The sequence below is a fragment of the Neovison vison genome, chromosome 10 (genome assembly GCF_020171115.1).
Source record: "Neovison vison isolate M4711 chromosome 10, ASM_NN_V1, whole genome shotgun sequence".
In the NCBI taxonomy this organism is placed as follows: Eukaryota; Metazoa; Chordata; class Mammalia; order Carnivora; family Mustelidae; genus Neogale; species Neogale vison.
In genome coordinates, this window is record NC_058100.1 from 16,141,034 (window position 1) to 16,159,221 (window position 18,188).

The window sequence follows — 18,188 nt, forward strand, 5'->3', positions numbered from 1 at the left end:
GGGGAGACCTCTCCTCGAGGTGCTGTGCTGGCCTGGGGGAGAAGCAATGTGGTCAACGTGTATCCACTTTTCTTAATGTTGTATTACAATCTGTTCTGGTCTCTGTGGTGCAGGGAATGCTTCTGCCTTACCTCTGTGTTCTGGATTCTCTCAGTGGTGTCCGCTTCTTGAATCATTGTTCATTGTTCATCTTGTGAGGAGGAGTGAAGTCAGGAACAACCTATGCCATTACTTTGGTGATGTCACAAGAACTCACTTTAGGCTAAAGAGAGGGTTGCAATGCAGGATGTCACGTGCAACAACAGAGGTGAGTTCCAGGTACTTGGTGGAATTGAAAGAAGGAGCACTCCAGGCAGAGCATTCGGGAGGGGGGGTTCATAATGATTCTGAAAGAATACCATTAAGAAAGCAATCAAATAATCTAATCTGGCAGAAAGCTATGTCAAAAATGTAAGTGGCAGTGAAGCATATGTTTTAAGAACTTTCATTCTGAATTGCTTTGAAACCGTTAAGCAAACAACGCCTCCGAAAAGGTTTTAGGGATTATAACGGCACACACTTTTATTGATTTCCATTTGACTGTTTCTTGCTAGAGGTAATGTCAAACAAAAATTTGTTTCTATTTGGATTGATTGTTCTATCAATGGCTCGTGGGTGCTGCAAAGCTGGGCCAGTGACTGGATGACATTGGGGAAGCCCCACTGACAGAAAGCGTTTGTACCAAATGCTTTATTTCTCAAGCACTGCACTTTCTCCAAAACTGCATTTCTGTCATGTATCAAATACTTACTTAGTCCTTCTTTGTTTTTATTTTCTTTCTTGTCTTTTTCTTTCTTTCTTTCTTTCTTTCTTTCTTTCTTTCTTTCTTTCAAGTGTAGCCCTATTTCTTTTTTCCTCCCTATGTCTTTTTCTTTTTTTGTTATACTTCTGTCTCTTGGTGTCTGCTTACCTCTTGTTTCTTGCCTCCAGGAAAGACATCATGGGCAATGAACAGAAAGCCATACTATATCCTTCTGCAGCATTCAACCATATCTCCAACTCTACTGTCCCCACACTCTAGTGTCCCACAGCTTGGGCAAAGGACACTAAAAGAACGGTTAATAACACCCACATTGTTGAAAGTGGGGAGAGGAGAGATAGAACTTTACTTTTACCATTTAGGTGAAGCTACAATCTCCCCAGACCCCTCCCACCCCTATGTTCAACTCTTCTCCCTCATTGCACACCTGTCTTTTCCTCCCTTTCGGAATCATTATAAAATATGCCTTTAAAGAAAATCAAAGTAAGATGATCGCCTTCTCATGCTGCTCCATTTTTGCAGGTCCCCTGACATTAAAGCAAGTGTCAGCATCAATCTCTCCTTCTTGAATCATTGATTTTTTAATCCCATATTCTTCTACCCACAGCTACTAATTGCAGCTGTCTGTCACTCTGGTGTGGACAGGAGAAGAAAGGCTATTGTTTCAGTGAGTGAATTTGACGGCATGCGAAGAGATGCCACAGTTGAACTCTGCATCCGGCCAGTTTTTCTAGAGAGAGATCAAATATTAGGCCGACCTATTCAGCTACATGGCAGCCAGCTCAGTGAGAGAAAGATGCACAAAGCTCACACAGCACTCTTATTCTGTGTCTCTTCTTTTTTCTCTGTTTGTCTCTGGGTGTTCTCTGTTTCTCTCCATTATTTTCAACACTTTAATTCTTTATTTAGGTTAGCTTATGTTTTGCACAGAAGACATAAAACGTCTTTTAAGCATCACCATTATTGCATAAACAAAGCTGCCTTGAAGCTATTTTGTACATATGTTTTTCATTTACTGAAGGCAGGGGGTGCTATATGCAAAGAAATTAGCTTCTGAAACTAGGTAACATTTCCAAAGACAGCACCTGCAGACATTTATAGTGCCACATTATAGAATTGCTTTAAAATGTATCATTTCTCCCAGATGCTGCCAAATGTACTATGATGCATGTCCTGACTGAGATATAGACAGCAAATGTCACACACATATTCTTCTCATCGAAGGAGTAATGTGTTGTAACTAATAATGATTTCTCTAAATCGCAGATTAATTGGTGTGCAGTTAATTTGGCATATCCTAAATGTAGCAGAGTATCCTCCACCTGAGTTCATCTACAGCAATAAAATATTTTTGCAGATTATACTGCTGGAATGCCCAGATAACATCCTTTCAATAAAAACTCCAATCTTCCATTGACCAGATAAATGAGAAATTCGAGAAAATAAGAACTAAACATCTCATTGTTCTTCCTTCCAAATAACTGACATACCTTGAATTTGTTTCTTCAAATGGTTAAGATTTTGAAATACCTCCTTATATAACTTGGAAATGGATAAAAAGAAAAATAAGGTGCAGGAACATGATTCACATGAATTATTAGTACTAAAGGTAAAATGTAGTACAGAGTATTACATAATTTCAAAAGCTTCCTAAAAGAGCTAGAACTACAAACTTTGAAAGGTCAGTGAATATTGAAATGTTTTGACATGCCATAAGGATAAAAAGCCTCAAGGACAGGCAATTCCACTTGTTCAGAAAAAGGTATTATTTCTCTAAAACATTCACTTTGGATATTTTCCCGTATTACAGTTATCTGCAGACTAAATTGTACAGGATAGACACATAAGACACTTCAAAAACTTCTTTGCAGCAAGCAAAGCCCAACATCCAAAATGAATTATCCAAGATAAAGTATTCATTTTTGTGTTCAAGACTTTCTAGGCATTCAGAAGATGCCAGAGTAAATTCAAATGTTTGATGGGACTAATAGAAAGTCAGATCAGTGAGAGTGAATCTCTAGGGCCCATTTTTAGATACTCAGATCCAACAATCTAAACGTGAGGCAGTATTTTTTTTTAAGTTCAAAATGTCAAGAAATAAGATAATTAAAACCACCAATTATTAGTAATGATCCTATCAATTTATGTGAAGTCAGTGATGAACAGTAATTTGCATTTACTGATGCTCTTTGTATTTGGAAGTTTCTCAGTTTGGAACTTTTGTAAAAGCTACTGTTGTATTGAATGCAAAACCGAGACGACTTTAATACCTAGTAACCGATTAGTTGAATTGTTTGCTTATCAAGGGGATAGCCTGCAAAGAGTAGAGCCACCAAACTGCTGACTTGATACTCCAGAAAATTAAGGAAAAAAAAAAAAAGTAATAATAATGATAGCAGAGTAGTAAAGCAAGAGCAGAAAAAAAAATTAATACATTTCATTGGTGATGACTATAGGCCAGGGTATAAGGAAAGGATGCCATGATTGCTATTAATTTTCATTCTTGGGAGCCTCAGACAGTAGTTCCAATCAAGATAAGTCAAGAAATATAACATACTATAATATAATATAAGGTAATTCAAGATATATCAAATATATATATATATAATTTAAAGATATAATTATATCTTTAAGATATTTACCCATATGCTATATGATACATTTTCTTTTTTTCTGGGTAAGAGATGATTATTTGAGCCTACTTCATGAAATACTGTGTTCATTCCTTGGTGGTAGTTTAAAAAAAGGGAAATGGAAAGATAAAGAAGACGCTTCCATATCCTCAAGCGTGTTTATAGTCAATTGAGGAAACCATCAATCAAACAATACAATTACAGGACAGAGGAAGAGAAATGACAATTGTTGGATGGGAGCTGATTAGAACAATCTGGTGAAAAAAGAAAAGAGACTGAGATAAGAAATTTCTAGGTTCAAATATTGGCTCAGCTTCTCACTAGCTCTGTGATCTCTGGGCTTGTTCTTAATTCCTCTGAGCCGGTTATCTCATCAATAAAACAAAGATAAAACTGCCTTTCATTTTGTCATTAGGAGGATTAACATTAACAAGACAGTGTATGTAAAAGTACTTGACTCATGTTAAACACGCGAGATTGGTTCTCCTCTCACAATCTGCTCCTCTAAGGCCAGAGAGAAGTGTCCTGGGAAACTGCAGAGTCTGGCTTCTGTGCTCTGAGGCAGCAAAGCAGACGCTGATTGGCTCCCTTTCATCTTCACTGCTCTGCTGGTTTAAAGGCAGAAGTCCAATATCTGGATGGGTGAGAGAAAGAGGTTTTAGTGGCCAGAGAAGGTGGAGAGAAACAATATCTTGCTTAAATTCTAGCTTATCAGGGATACTTCAGTTGAAGGAATAAGACAGGGACCCAGTGGCCAGAATGGCATAAATGAGTTCTGTTTAAAGAAACAGGATCAAAAGTCAAACCAAACCCCATATTGTTGAATTTCCAGCTGAATTAAGGCTCCTCAGTTTATTTCTCCCCAGATTTCTTATGAGAGGCCAACATAGGATTGAGTCTACAAGAGTGGGCAGGTGGTCGCTGTTATGAGGAAAGACTGTCTATGGCAGCTGGGAATCAGAAAGAGTAGAAAGACCCTGACTTGCACAGAAAGAAAGACGGTCACATAAATTCATTCTTATAACTGGTATTTATTGACCATTTGCTGTTTCAGGTTCTGGAAATATACCAATAAAAAATATGCCTGTATTCATGAAGCATATTCTAAGGGAAGATCAGTCAAGAATCAAGGCGACACATACGCTAGATGGTAATACATGGTGAGGAATAAAATCCACGGAGAGAGGAAAACAGGCATGTCCTTGGGGTTTAAAATCTTAGGCTGGACAAGAGAGGCCCCCGTACATTTGAGTAAAAGTACAAGAATTGAGGGCAAACATGGTGAAGACACCTGAGGGAGGAGAATTTTAATCAGAGAGAATAGCACATTCCAAGCCCAGAGGTAGGAGCATTCTCAGTTTCTGTTTGAGAAGGAGCAAGGGCATCAGTGTTGATAGAGTGAAGCAGGTGAAAGAGACATAAACAGGAGATGGGGTTAGAGAGGTAGCGGCCCAAGATGTGGGATCGCACTGGAGGCCACTCACTCTGGGTGAGACAGGGAGAGCAGCATGGGTAGCCTTATCAATCAGCAACTGTCACAACAATTCAGTGTGACAAATCATTCCTAACTCTATTAGCTCAGCAACCGTCATCCAATCTCCCTCAAGGATCTTTGGCTGGGTTGTTCAGCTGGTTTAAGCTGGTCTCAAATGAACTTCTTCCCAAGATAAAGAGCACAGGTCTTCTCTATGTCTCTTATGCTCCTCAGACGCATAGGCTACCCCTCTCCATATTCTCCCTTCCATGGCCATAGGGCATCCCAAGTGTGAGAATAAAACAGTGAACTGTGAAAAAAATGTTCTTTTCATAGTGATGCTAGAGATACATGACAGTGAGTTCAAATGCACAAGGACAGTTCAAGGTTCTGCTTGTATTGCTCCCACTAATATTTCACTGGCCAAAACAAGTCGCATGGTTGAGGGCAAAGTCAAGAGGCCAGAGGATACACACTCCACCTCTAGTGGAAGAAATGTAAAGTCATGTGGCAAAGGGTATGGATGCAAGGGCTGACTAGACTATCGTGGCCCATAGTTTGAAGTATGATGGACACTCAAGCAAAGAAATGACACGGTTCTAACAGGATCACTCTATCAGCTGATGAAAGAGACTGAAGGAGGAAAGAACTTGGTGGAAGATCAATCGAAGACTAAAGATGGTGGCTCAGATCAGGGTGATTAGATGGCAAGGAAGGTTTGTACTCAGGTTAAATTTTGAAATTATTAGGATGACATTTGTCAAAGAAAAATTTCACTGGACAGACTAAATAAGCAAGGGAGACTTTACTCAAGACTATTACAATAGAAGAGAGAGATTGAACAAAATTCTGCTAAAAAAAAAGAAAGTGATCGGATAAGCTAGTGGAAAAGTCCAAGAAGGGAAGTTGGTGATTTGGTCATCTGTGTTTGCTAATTGTTACTTATCAAAGTTAGCCTCACACAGAGACTGGGAGATGAAGGCGTTATCTCCATCAAAGATTACATTTCAAAAGGAGGGTTTCCCCATCTGGGAGAAGGAGATTCATGGCAAAACTAACAAAAGACCAGGAGGAGATTTATCTACATTTCAAGGAGATAAAGAATTTGCAGTTACAAGTTTCTAAAACATGCCCTAAGGAAAGAGAAGTGAGAGGCCTGCAGTCTGGAAGAAACCTGTCTAGAGTTCAGTCATGCAGAAGGAAACTATATGGCCATCTTGGTCCCAGTTAAGTCCATGGGCTCTGGCATGAGACATCCAGGATAAATTCTGGCTCCTCTACTTCCATTTGTGACCTTAGAGTGGTTACCTAACACCTTTGTGCCTCAGGTTTTTTGTTTTGTTTTGTTTTGCTTTATTTTTCATTTATAAAATGGGCATGATAAAGTGCCAAACCCATAGCATTATGTGAAGGTTAAAGTAGTTATATATATGTACCACATTGAGAATTATTCCTGGCATGTAGAAAGCAACAACTATTGCTATTATTATTTAAGATCAAGCTAACAGGTTCTCCTAAGGAGTCAGAGATCAGGTATGAGAGGAAGAGAGGAATCAAGAATAATTTCGAAGTTGTTTGTTGTTTTTTGTTTGTTTGTTTGTTTGTTTTTAAATTAACCTGAGCTACTTTCTTGATGCTTCCTTGATGTATAGGGAAGGTAGAGGTACAGATTTTATTACTTGGAAGTGGTAAGTCCAAAAAAAAAAAGAGTTCAAGTTTATGACTTTTCAGAGGAAGGATGAAATTAGGTAATGCCATTTCTCTTTCTTTAAGAAAGATAAGAAAGTACTTATCATATACTTTATTTTAAGAGTTCTTAGCAGGATGTTAGGAAATTCTCATTTTAATCCTTTCCTCTACACCCCAAACAAGACATTGGTAGTTACTGGGAAAGAGGTATTAGGCAAAGATATTAATGTTGCAAACTTTAATTTAAAAAAAAAAGTGCTGTGGAAAACTACTGGAAAGAGTTTGGTTGTTAATTGTAACATGTATTTATTTGTGCCATTAAAGAATCATTCTTACTTCAGAAAGCAAAGTATTTCCTTGAATAAATATACCACCTGCAAAAGCCATGCCTTGTTTACCACAGAGTCTCCAATTTCCTGTGCAATCCCTGCCACACAAGTGTGCTCAGTAAATATTTATGGAATGAATGAAACCATAGGCTGACACTTTAGGTCTAGAGTAGTTGTGTCCACACAAATATTGCTTTGAATACTGTGAATTATTTGACTTGCAGTATCGTGCAGTTCTGCTAGGCTGCAATTTGCCCACTGATAGATCAATATATTAAAATTCTAAACTTGAGGTTTGCATTAGCATTTTTAGCTAAAGAACATGGCCAGCAGGGTAAATTTCAACCAAATCCTTGATAGGATTACAACACAATAATTGTACAATTGATGACTACCTTAAAAACAATTACAGAATAACAATTGGGAATTCACTTCATATAGATCAGTTTACCTTATGTGGTAGCTTTGTTTTTCCTTTGGTTAAGGATTAAATAATATGTTTTTGCATTAGACATTCCTACTCTTAAGGTTAATGGTTATCAAATTTATCTTTTTTATCCCTTCCATGCTCCCTCTCTCTCTTCTTTTCTCCCTCTGTTCCTTCCTTCTTTCACTCTTTTTCTTCCTTTCTTCCTTCCTGCCATCATTTTATTTTCAAGAGACAAATTCTGATCTCTGGAAATAAAACCCAGATATACAGAGTTGCCAACAGAGAAATATTTTTATTATTCATAAAGTCAGAGTTGTATTGTGAATATTATTTGCTTATTTAATCATCCCAATTCATAAATTTTTGGAAGAAACATAGAACATTTTCTCAAAGAAAGAAAAGGAGATCTGTAGAAATCTCTTGCAAATATGTTATTATCTGAAGTATTGAGACATTGCATATGGTGGAATTCTTTAATCATTTGGGATTTCATTAGGCCAATAGTGATTCTATACCCCATTTAACAGAAGAAATAATTCAGAGGAGAAAACCAAGGCGATATACAAACAAAATTGAATTAGTTAACACAATTACAATAATTCTTTTTAGCACTTTTCTTGCTTAGTAGTTGATACTTAAAGTATCACATTTAAAGTCTTTTAAAATAATATGTACTTTATTTCATGACTAAGAGATATTTTTAAATAAACAAATATCAGATTTAATAAATACCCCATAATATTAGTATAACTTCCTTTGTGATTGTTTCAAAAAAAAAGCTCAACCCACTGAGCCACGCAGGTGCTCCTAACTTTTATTTTGATACCTTTATCAGGGCTGTTTCACATTCATGTCAGACTGTGCTTTTATGGTAATTTATGTTTAGTGTTAAGTTATACATTCCTTCAGCCTCTTTATCAAGTGGCTAATGATTTGTAAACAAACATTTAAAAGCTAATTAAGAAAACCTAAATTCTTGTGAAAAAGTTTCCCCTAGGTTTTTTGTTTTTTTTTTTTTAAGATTTTATTTGTTTGGCAGAAAGCAAGGGAGAGCATGAGTGGGGGGAAGAGGCAGATGGAGAGGGAGAGGCAGACTCCCCCTCTGAGCAGGGATCCTGATGTGGGACTCCATTCCAGGACCCCAGGACCCTGGGATCACAACCCGAGCCAAAGGCAGAGGCTTAACCAACTGAGCCGCTCAGGTAGCCCTAAAAATTTTCCCTCATGTAATCCAATTTCTGTAAATTGAATCTGGGCAAGGTCCTCGGGTGGGTGATATTTTATCCTAGAAGCATTTGTACAGTCTTCCAAGGGCTTACGAGGAAAACGTCTTGAGGTATCTTATGACTGAGTTGTGTGGGCTTGATTACCAAGGTCCATTCCAGCTCACAATATCTGATACCATTCTGTTTATTTAAGTTTGTGTTTAAAGAATAAGTTTGAGTTGAGTCCTGATATTGGGCAAAGAAAAAAAATGAGAATGGATTATATTTTTCATTTTTATGTGGTATTAAAAAATTACTGAGCTTTCTTATATATTGAAGAGGTTGGTAATAAAATACTTGTGATGGGCAAAGAAGGAATTTCTTTTGTACTTATTTAACTTTATGAAAGCTAGGTTAATAAAACATAAAAAATGTATATAGTTATTTTTATTCTGTCTCCTCTTATGTTCCGTTGATTGCTTGTTTGTCTACCCAGAGATGACATGTCTCATGAGGGTAGAAATTCTGTTTACTGTCTTTCCTAATTAGCAGTTTATTTTAATTTTTAGCTAATCTCTTCAACATCTCATTGCAACCCAGGTGTGAGTTAAAATATTTCAAATTCATTTTTATTATTTTCTTAGATGCAATCAAACATTTATATTAACATTTGTTGCTCCTTCCTTATTATTTATTGCATATTCTGTGATATGCAGGCACTTATAGGATGGACATTAGATTTCGCTGTATTCTCCAATGCACTGGTCAGTTGGGTGAGTTGTTTGAGAATTCTCATTAGCTGTCAAAATTGTTGTAGTGTTATCATAGAGCACCCATAAGTCAATAAACTATCATATTATAGTGCACACTCCATTTCCACTATTCTTATAATTTATTTCCATAAGGATATTTGGTGGGAGTTGAGTAGTATAGGAATAGGAAATCAATAGCCTTTATTTTATTTTATTTTATTTTATTGCCTTTTTAAGAAGTTATATTCAGTTGCCTTAAAATGTTATAGATTTTCTAAAATCAGGTTTGATAAATGGGAAATTATCTTTTTGTGTGTAAAACTGTATCTAGATGTTTAGTTAATGGCTATTTGAAGATATTGTTCAGAATGAAGAATTGCACTGTTAAGTTGTGGTTGTGCTTTAGAGAAAAAGTAAGATTAAGATGTCTTGCTACAAATTCAGTTGCTTACATTTAGTGTGGTATGTGAAGACAGAAGTAATGCATTGACTTCCATGGATCTTTAGGCACCAGGGAGAGTTTAAGTATCATTACGTTACCATTAAAACATAAGCTAGTTTTACAGAGAAAAAGTGTTTCCCTTAGGAGGAGGATAAAATTAAAGTTTAATGCCTAGTTTTGCTGTTAGCATATGGGATGTACACACAAATAATCAAATCTTAGACAATGTATAAGAATGTAATTCTTATATTTCAGAACCATTGATTCTGAAGAACACAGTAGATTACACTGAGGGTAGAAGTTTTATGCTTTCATTAATAGTTTTCTTTTTAAATTCAACCTATTCCTTCTTTAATTTATTGGACAAGGAGTTGAGATTGTAGTTATGAACATACTTTTTGTGTAACTCTTCAAATTTGTAACTGTTGTAAATATAAACTTTTCTCAATATTATTTAATTACCATGTAAGAAATCTAAACATGGATGCTAATTAATCACAAGATTGCCAGACTGGGGAAATGGATCAACCAACCGAGCCAAAGTATTTTTTAAATTTCCAAAATTTTAAAAAAATTATTGATTCTATCTAACTTGACTTAAGGAAACCAATTGAAACAGAAGCAAATGGCTAGGTAATGTGTTGTATGATATATCATTTAAGCCTCATATTCTTCATATTCTTTTTTAGAGCTCAAATCCTTTGGCCATTATCTTGGCTGTCTATTTCAGCTTTTTTTAGCCATGTGCTTTTAATGAAGCACTCAGTTTAAAACGGGCTATAACATAAGAGTTACTGCTTTTCAGTGTATGTATGAGATCTTCCACATCAATGATAATTTAACATATCAACACATTATCACCACAACATTTATGTTTCCTCACATGTAACTAAGATTTCAGAGGAGGAAAATAGAAATAAAATGGTATTGGCATGTGGTCAAGCATCTTCAAAAACAATGCTTACTTTTAATTTGTACACATAAGATGCTAACAAAAGCAGTTCTTCTTCTTTTTTTTAATAACATTTTAGAGGAGCTGAATTTTAAAGTATGATTCTGAAGAGAAAGCTATTTCAAATTATATCTCTAAAAGCATAATGAAAAAAGTAATCTTTTAAAACATCAGGATAAGCAAACTACCAGTTGTCTATTATTGACTGGAGGCCTTACGGATAACATAAACAGTTAATTAACACATTTTCCCTGTTATATCTATCGTATATTCTTAAAATAATACCCATTTTTTTCTTAATTTTTTTCAGTATTTCTGGGCTGTGTACTTTCTCTGCCAGTTTTTCCAAATAGTCGCAAGTGTCCAAAAATTTGCCAATATATTCATTAAAAAAAAATCTATGTGTAAGTAGACCTGCACAGTTTAAACCTGTGTTGTTTAAGAGTCAACTATATATACACCTATGCCTTTATAGATGTTTCATGAAATATATTTTAGGTTTTTTGTGGGTTTTTTTTTTAAGAACTTTTTTAAAAAAAATATTTATTTATTTATTTACTTATTTGAGAGAGAGAGAGAGAGCACAAGCAAGGGGAACAGCAGAGGCAGAGGGAGAAGCAGACTCCCCACTGAGGAGGGAGCTAGAGCCAAAGGCAGATACTTAAGACTGAGCCAGCTAGGTGCCCCATGAAATATATTTTGAAGTCAGACATGGAATTGAGGGTCATTCTGAAAACCAGACTGAGAAGGATACAAAGAGAAATATAGTGACTTTATCAAACTCTCTTTAGGACCCACTCTGATAAAGAAGGTCTGTTTTGGCAGATTCACTCTTAGAAATACCCCAAAATTTCTGTGATATAAATGAGCATATAAATAGATATGATCATAATCACATATATTATTTTCAAATTTTAGGTTTGGGTTTTCCATTGCTGAGGTTTTTTTAATGGCTTATTCAAGGTTAATTTGAACATGGAAAACAATATGATATCATTTATTCTTGGGATCAATATCTTTTGAATAAAATAGTTTAGAATCTAGGCAATTCCCTTGGTGTGGTGGTTTAGATAACAGCCATCAGGTAGGTAATGCAGATTTCTGCAACAAAGGAATAAATTACTTGGAGTCCCAGGACTCTATTCTTAAAAACCTTTACCCCCAAATCTCCTATTGGTTTTCAATTATAGGATAAACAGTTGGAAGAATTCTGACTACTTAATTTTAAGGGATAAAATGAATAAATTAATATGAAGTGTGAACTTTAGCTCAGAAGATATATTTTCTTAAAACTAGTAGTTTCTGCAGAAGGCAGTTCTGAAGATAAAACCCAGACATTTCTACTACTGCTCTTAAATGTTACCTCTTTTTTCTTCGATTTCTTCCAATTGTTAGCATTTCTCTCACATCAAGGTGCTGTCTGGCCATAGTTTAAAAGGCCAAGGTGACAACTACATTTTATTTCTGTTGATCATGCTGCTATTGATTAGATGGTTTGGGAAGAATGTTGAACTATAGGAAGTTTCTGCACTGTCAATCCCTAATTTGATTTAACAGTAACCATTTTGAGAACTAGAGTCGTTTTCTTATTTTATCCAGTTCCCAAAAGCTAAACTGTCCTTGCTCAAGAAACATGCCTGATCAGTTGGAATTTTTCTCTGGCACAAGATTTCACTTGTGTTATTTATTAACTATTACAATTTTAAGTAATAGTAAAGAGCCTGGACATTTAAAATGTGGAATTTCCTAACAACTAGAAATTTATTAATTTGAAGGGGATGTTAGAGTGGATTAACATTATGTACTTGATCCTAAATCAGATATTGGAAGACCCAGTTGTAGCATCAATGAAATGAGTTAAATCTTCACACTCTACTCAGAGTTTATATAAACACAGAATAAAAATGAAAACTAACTCCATGAAATGATCTGATACTGTTAAGAAAGCACACTTCCATACTTCCTAGGACTCAAGAGTGGTGCTCCAGTGAAATGGTACACTGTGCCCCAAAGACACTGTATGAGGACAGTAGTACTGGCAAGGCTCTGTTCCCTTGGCTTTAGAGAACTTCTGCTAGGAATCAACCATATGGAAGTGTCTTGTTCACTGAAAATGCCGGAGTAGTTGTATCAGGATGTCCTTTTTTTTTTTTTTTTTTTTTTTTGCCATCTGTCAGTTGTATTAGTTTTACGCTCTGACTTTATTTCATAAAAGAATGTCACTCTAAAGCAAATAGAACAAATGGCAATTGTTACTGAATTTGGTTTCCCGTTTAATGATTTCCCTAGAAAACCTGGCTTATTATTTTATCAGAAATAAAATGATCCAAGAAAAAGAGAAAAAAAAAAGAAATAGAAAGATCATCCATGATTGATTTGATAAAACTAGTCATATTCCAATTTCAAAATGTGTTTAGCTATTATTAACCTCTAATGTAAAATAACCTTTATTTTATTATGTTTATTTTTAATTGTGAACAAACCTGGGCATATATATGCACATGGTAGACATCAACTGAGAAAGCTTTTGTTAATTCATTGGAAGAGAATTTAAATGCACTGGAAAAAACCAAATTAACTTCTTTGAAACAGTGTGGTAGGCAAAATAACAACCCTCTCTGTGTCCACACTTATGAATATTTTTCCTTACTTGGCAAAAGGGAATTTGCCCATGTGATGAAGAATGAGGACCTGTGGTTGAAGAACTGGTTCTGGATTCTCCAGGTAGGTTCGGTCTACTCATGCAGCCCCTGAGAAGCAGAGCACCTTTCCCAGCTTTGGTCAAAAAGAAAGATGTGGAAAGGGGAGAAGATTCAGAGAGCTATAGTGGCGTGGGTTCTGCAAAGCAGGCTGCTCACCAAAGAATTGGGTGGCCTCTGCAAGTTGGAAGAAGTAAGGAAGCAGGATCTCACTGAGAGCCTCCAGAGGGTAACCAGCCCAGCTGACACTCTGATGTTAGCTTTGTGACACTTGTATCAGACTTCCTACCTGCAGAACTACATATATTTGCACAATATATTTGTGTTGTTTATTTCACCAAGATTGTGGTAATTTAACAATTACTACAAGAGTACTGGTTTTTAAAATTTTTTTAAAATATTTTATTTATTTATTTGATAGAGAGAGATGACAAGTAGGCAGAGAGGCAGGCAGAGAGAGAGGGAAGAAGCAGGCTCCCTGCCGAGCAGAGAGCCCAATGCAGGGCTCGATCCCAGGACCCTGAGATCATGACCTGAGCTGAAGGCAGAGGCTTTAACCCACTGAGCCACCCAGGCGCCCCAAGAGTACTGGTTTTTAAAACTTACTGCCTTTCTCCTTTCAATCCTAATTTTTATCAAAATTGCTGTGTTTAACCCAGTTTTATAGTGCTGTATCTGTCCCTGTCACAGAAAACTTGCGACTTCCTAAATCAGAAACTACTTGCGTATGTTTTATCAGTCCTTCAAAACTTAGGGAAAAGAAAAACACCTCTTTTCAGTTGTAGTTATGTTCTCTTTAATAACATCCTTGTTTTTCATTAAATGAAGAATACTGTAACATCAGTGACAGACTTACTGATCCCTTAGATTTTCCCAGGACTTGTAAATGGTTCTACCCATGATCAGAGATTGCTGGGAAGAGACTTACCCTGAGCCTTCTCCATTAATACTTGATCTTCTTCCTCAAGAGGAGACAGGTGGTTAAAAACAGACTTGGAAGTGCACTTGCTACTTTTCATTTATTCTTCTTCCTTCTTTTCTTTTTCTGTAACACCCTCTACTATTCCCGTAGGAAGAAAGTTTAGAAAAACAAACTGATGCTACCAGTGTCCAGTGCCCACCACCCAAAGGAACACAGGAAGTGGCAGTTCAGATATTTTCCAATGCCTAAAGTTGTTCCTAGAAACATCCCCAAAACCCTCTTGGCTAAGATTGTCAGTTCTACCTGGTTCGGATACAATGGCCCACAGGTGGTTAATTGTGCCATCAGATACAAATGGGCATTTTTGAATGCCTAAAATTCCTTTTCTTGTCTATATAACACCAATCCACCTAAGTCACTCAAGTTGTTTCATTTTATTTCAAAGACAAAAGAGAAGAAAGGGGTGAATTTTGTCTGACATTCATTATCATTGAATGGAAAACATCCTTTTTTACATGACTGATATCATCACATTTAAGCCTGTAATCATGGACTTGTCTAGGTAGGGATATCCTTTTTGCAGAAAAGAATGTTCAACTTTTAGCATATGCTTTCTCTAGATAATTATAAAGGTCTGTTCTCTTTTGGAAAAAAAAATACAATTTATCTCTTAGTTCTGAAATGATTTGCAGATAAATTCAAAATGCCAGCATTTTAGATTTCAAATACAGTTTGAATATTTGGTGTACTGGTAATTATGCAAATAATAAAAATAAATGTATGTCAAGAACTTGTGTCTGATTTCCTGTCAGATAAGTCTGTTGTAAAATGTCATTACTAAAACAGGGAAAGCTCTACTATGAGAAACAAAATTCACGTTAAAGTATCATGAGCTATGAGCTATTAAATTCTCTCTCTCTCTCTCTCTCACACACACAAGGTTTTGAGGAAAATGTTTCAAATCTTTCCAGAAACTAAATGTTGTGTTGACAAGACTGTTCGATGTGTTAAATGACTGTCATCTATAATTAGTACATATTGAGCAACAAGATAGGTGTTACATCAGGTGTTACATCAGGTAGAGGACAGTGCTAAAGAAACTTAATGGCAATTTCTACTGTGAGCAGAGATGTTCACTGAATGCAGAAAGCCACATTTACAATCTTTTGCTAATCTTTTTGCTGGTTTCATTTTCTCCTTAGCTTTTCCCAGAATGTGTGTGTTTTATCTGGAAAATGATACATGCTTTTAATTTTACTGACATGCTACATTGATGCAATGCCATATAATTGAGCATTTTTCATTGATATTATGCTGCAGCACTTCAGCTGATGCATGGGACCCAGAATGCTTCCAGAATCCGCTGCTTCCTTATTTAGATTCCTGACATGGTGCTTCTGTTGCCAATTGCAAAACATATTGTACTGTCTTGTGAGTGGCTTTTTTTTTTTTCTTTGCTAATAAGGTCACTCAATTGTAGGATTGAAGGATTGTGAATTGTACTTAATATCTTAACTTATTGCTAAAGGCAGAGAAAAAAAAAAAACTGTCCATTACATTACTCTAGCTTTTTAATTTTTTTCCTCTTTTTAAAATAATTGTTATTGGATTTTATTCAACCAGGAAAACACTACTATATTTTTATTCTTGCTTTTCTCATTTTAAGACACTATTGTTTTAAAAATAATGATACTATTATTACCAATTCTAATCACAATATTCATAGCTCCCACTTACATGATACTTTTTAATGGCCCACAAGCTATTTCAAGCAATTTCTATATATTAACTTAGCTTTCATAACAGTCTTTTCAGTTATTACTATTATTATCCCCATTTTATAGGTGAGATTGAGGTATAAAAAATAACAAAACTTGCCCAGCTACCCGCAGATTTGAACCTCAGGATTTGGACTCGAGGATCCGTGGTCTTAAACCCTATAATAAACCTGTTAACAAAGTTTATTTGAACAAGATTGACAAAATTTATAGATCAAGAATGTCAATAATTGTTAAAACATTTCCTTCTACAGTTAATTTGAAAAAAACTCTAATAAGTAAATGAATTAGGTATGTAAAATTTTGTGAAAATACTTTTTAAGTCTCTAAATAAAATCACACATGCTCTTTTTAGTCCTTATATATTTGTGTCGTATTCTAGTACTGTTGATTCTGCAGGTGCTGCTTTATCCCACAGACTCTATACTGTCTCCCAAGGAAGGTTCTATTTGCTAAAATGTTATGTGGTCTTGAACCATGTCAAAGTTCATATCCAATTTTTAGTGAAGTGAAATGTGTTTTATCCTCTGGAGTCCCAGTGTTGGGTACGAGTCATGTCTACATTTACACATTTTCAGAAATGTTTTCAAAACTCTGGATGGACATCATCAAGGTTAGATGATTTGCTTAACAGAGCTTATTTTTCAGTATAGGAAGGATTTTAAATGGTAAAAATAAACTGGGAAAACCATCATAATGCAGACAGTTTTCAATTTCATTTAAGAAACTCTGTGTTGGGCACCTGTACGTGTCTATGTGAGCATGTCGGGATATCAACTGTGGAATAGGAAGAAAACTGGGGTCACACGATAACCTCACTGGTGTGGAGGGCAGGAACTAGAGTAAAAAAAACGGTGGTGCAAAAGCCCTTCCCACCAAAGACAGCCAGGCAATTGGAGACCCAGTACTCATATTGGTGCTGATATCATTTGGCACAAATCAGCTACTCATCCAGGCTGAGACACTTCGATCCTGGCAAAGATAATATCTCCAAACTGATAAATGGCAGGAATGAGTGGGGGACTATAGCATATAATTAGAAGGTGATAAAAAAAAAATTCAAAAAGCTGAGCATATTAGTGACCCAAAGAAACTTTGTGCTGTTCAGAACAAAAGTGTATACTAAAATACCCCATAGTATGGTGAATCACAAATTAGAAGAGGAATAAGCAGACAAAATCACCCTGATGGAAGAGAAAGATACAGATGTGTCCTCTTCAGGTATCTATTTCTTCTCATACCCACACACCAAATCTTTACTTCTAACAGCAGTATCCTACTAAGTTCTAATCATGCAGAATATTGAGCTAAGCAGAAAAGAAATGTAAAATCAAAGGAAGTGGTCCAAAAATAACTTGTAAAGCAACATAACACTTTACACTATTAATAAGGGTCACAGGATTATGCTTGCATTAAAGATTTGGTTAAAGGATTAATTTAACACTCTGCTTAGGAAAAATTGCTAACACTTTTGGTGCTTAATTTATTATAATTTAAAAAAATAAGTTAAATATATTTGAATTAAAATTAGAAATAGACTCAAGAGAAAAGCTATAAAATTGCTATGAATATTATCTTCCCCCCCCAAAATAGATTCTAGAGTATTGATTCATTTTTGGTGGGGCACGTCTTGTTGAAGACTAGAGAGAAAAGGTCAGTTTTCTGCAAAATTACTTTCATTATGTTGTCCCTGAAGGTATAAGACAAGTTAATTTAAAATTGCAATTATATCTTCACACCAAATATATCTGGATTAAAAATAACAAGAAAGTTTTTTTTTAAGTTAAAATTTTAAAAAGTGAAATTAACTTAAATGTCATTAAGTCTGTCTTTTATTTTAAGTAAACATCCAACAGGAGCTAGGTTATATAAAGTTAAAATATAATACTTTTGAGATATCTGTAAATTTAAATAATTAATTTTAATGGAAAGTTAGAAATTCAATATGAATATTTTTAAAGTTTGATTGAGTTATAATTGACATACAAATAATTGGATATGTTGAATGTCTACTTTTTGATGAGTTTGGACAGATGCAATCCTCTTTGATACCATTACCACAATCAAGGTACTAAATATATCCA